The 3102-nt window shown below is 51.5% G+C and overlaps 1 protein-coding gene across 1 annotated transcript in view; it reads left to right on the plus strand.

Moving 5' to 3' along the window:
• The first annotated feature begins 255 nt into the window (after nt 1-255).
• Nucleotides 256-3102, plus strand: part of Pla2g7 (phospholipase A2 group VII) — a 46138-nt gene continuing 43291 nt past the window's right edge. The window contains exon 1 of the mRNA XM_005359797.3: nt 256-518. The gene's annotated coding sequence lies outside the window, so the exon portion shown is untranslated. The remainder of the gene's footprint in view (nt 519-3102) is intronic.

Raw genomic sequence — 3102 nt, forward strand, 5'->3', positions numbered from 1 at the left:
AAAGGAGTGAATCTGGGTTCCGGGTACAAAGTATTGAAATGCGGACTGTGCAGAACATTTCAGATTCTAAACTGGTGCTTAGTTATTCCCGTGCTCTTTGTGGATTTGGAGAACAGGATGAAACTAACAAAATACGCTTGGGGGTGGCACACAGCTCATCGCGTAACAGACCTGGCGAGACTCGGGTGTCCAACTAGGAACCTAGGAGCTCAGCACAGCTTCAGGCAGGTAGGATCCACGCGTGGGCTCTTAGAGGCCCGCCCTGGGGCGAGCACTGTGAGAGCCGCAGCCGCAGCAGCTCAGAACTGGCAGGAGGCCAGGCCAAACGCTCCTCCCCTGTCCCTCCTCCACAACAACCCCAGGAGGGGAGGGTCGAGCCTAAGGGTAGATCTTCAGCGGCCGCCTGCTCAACCCACCTCAGAGATAAAGCCCATCCCCCTCGAGTGAGAACGACTGTCCAGAAGCCTGCTCTGTTGGCTGCGAGAGGCACTTGGATCTGACTCGCGCTGGTGGCATCGGTGAGCCCAGGGAGGGCCCCGGGTACCCCGGAATAACTCAGCTCAGTGCCTAGATAAGGAGCCCCGGGACAGAGAGGGTTTTGAGTCATGGGCTTGTGGCGCTGTCACCAGGTTGTGGCGGGGATACAGGAGCGCCCACTGGGGAGGATGGGCAAGGGAGGACGTCCAGGGAGGGCGGGCTGGAACCGCAGTGCCCTCCTGTTTGATGCAGGACTGACCTCGGAGGCTCAAAGAAACAGGGCTCCAGAATTGATAAGATATGACTGATTGCTTCCGAGAAAGCCACCCTAAGAATTCAGTGCCAGCTGGGCAGCAGGTGAACCCGGAGCTGCAGGGAAATGTTTTGTCTATAGATCTCATTGTGGAACGCTCACACACACTTCCTTGTGAGGAATAGCCGAGATTTAAGAAGTCTGCGAATAGAAATAAAAATAAAGTAATATCACCCCTGCTTGGAGCATCCTGCTGCTGACCAGAAAAAAATGCTGGTTATTCCACCCTTAAGGCTGGATTTTTGCAAAGCCAAGCAAAACCACAAAACAATGAACACGGTCTTCTTGAGGCTTTGATTTGGACCATGGGAATCCCTGCCAGGTCCGGGTAAGGAAGGAGTGGCCTGTCAGGTTCTTACACACACACACACACACACACACACACACACACACACACAGGAGCTGTCACCTTGAAAGGGCACACCGATTCTGGTTTGGGCAGCACGTGTTACCACATCAGACTTGCTCAAATTATCTTTGACCCAAATGAGAATGCAGAGCTAGGAGATGGGTGGTATATATATGAGCAGGGGTAGGAAAATGTGCTCCCTGAAGCAAGGGCAATGCCAGAGGCTGGCAAGCAAATCTTGGAGTAAAAATGAGCTACTGGGTCAGGGCACCAGAATCAAAATAAAGAGAAGACCTTCTGGCGACAGAGCATGGGAGAGCTGTCAGCACTGGGGCAGGTTTTCTCACCCAGGGGACTCTGGGAGCCTTATGAAGGAGACTGCTTGTTGACATCCTTGGCGTGCCAGCTTCAGCTCGCTGTCGTCAGGACTGAGAGTGTTTTTCCTTCCGTGGTCGGTTGTTCACAGGTCCTACCCTCACCGTGTGCTGATGCCACCCTTGAACCGCTACCGTGGGTCTGACCGTCGCTGGTCTCAGTGACACTGAGGCAGAAGGCTCAACACGCTGAGCTATGGAGTGTGAGGAAGGATGTTAATGAGTCTCAGCCACTCTTTTAAGCTATTCAGAAATCAATCCCCTGTGAGGTGTGAAGGTCCAGGGCTTGAACTCTTCTCTGTGGTGCTCTATCTGCTCACTAGTCATAAGGAACTCCTAGGGACCCTGACTAAATCCCCCCACCCAACTAGTTTTGTTTGTAAACAAATACAATTTAACATCTACTTTGAGACTACCTCAGCATAGAGCATTAAGAGAAGAGACGATGAGGTACTTGGAATGGGGGTCCCCGGGAAGGACTTCTTTAAAGGGGGGGGGGTGTCCCTCTTGTTCTTATCTTTTCATTCTAATGTGGAAAGTCACCTGTGGCCCAGGCTGGCTTCCCACTTGCTAGCTATATAGCTAAGAACCTTGACCTTTGACCTTTGGTGTCTCAGTTCCTGAATTGTGAGATCACTGGCCTGAAGCAACCAACCTGCTCTTTGAGGCACTGGGGATCACGCCCAGGTCATGCTGGGTAAACACTCTACCAACTAAGCGGCACCCGGTCAGGTATTTTTGAAATATTCTATTTTATGTATATTGGAGGCTGCCTGTAAGTCTGTGCCTGGCGCCTAAGAGGGGCAGAAGAGGACACCAGATCCCCCAGAACTGAAGTCTCAGATGATTGTGAGCTCCCCCACCCTCGCCCCAGGTGCTCTGTGTCTTAAACCTGCCTTTTTTCCGTGACTCGTGATTCACGATTAGAAGCCTGACTGACCCTAAGAAACTCAGAGGCATTTCCATTAAGCAAAGCCTAAAGGAGAAAGTGTTGAATAGAGAGAAACTGAATGAGGGAGCGGTTCATCCTACATCATGTAGTTCCAGGATTCCAAGGAAGCTCTGCGGTCTGCTCTGCGGTCTGCTGGCATGACAGGAGGCTCCTATTGCCTTTCTCTGTGAAGTGTGAGCCTCCTGTGGCCGCCACCACTGCTGCTGTGAAAGATTTTCTGAAAGCGACATAAATCACAGTGGCACTACAGACTCGCACAGTCTTGTTCGGCTTTTGTTGTAGGTGAACTCAGCAGCTGAGCAGGGCCATTGCTATGAGAACGCTCACTGACTTGCTAGTTTCTTCCTAGCGAAAGCTGTGCTCGTTCATTCTTTCACTCACCCATGTCAAAACATCCGTGGCTGGGTGCTGAAGTGCTCGGGAAGCTGAAGCAGGGCAGCCTCATGCATTCAAGGCCAGCTCGGGCTGTGTTGTAGGTTGAAGACCAGCTGGCGTTAGACAGAAATATCTCGTCTCAATAAAAATAACCACAGGCAGAAGTATAATTTAGTGGGAGAGAACTTGCCTAGAATGTGCAAAAGCCTGGTTCAGTTCTAAACTCTGGAACAGACAACAAGTAGGTAGTACAGGCAGACAG

The sequence above is a fragment of the Microtus ochrogaster genome, linkage group LG2 (assembly GCF_000317375.1).
Source record: "Microtus ochrogaster isolate Prairie Vole_2 linkage group LG2, MicOch1.0, whole genome shotgun sequence".
In the NCBI taxonomy this organism is placed as follows: Eukaryota; Metazoa; Chordata; class Mammalia; order Rodentia; family Cricetidae; genus Microtus; species Microtus ochrogaster.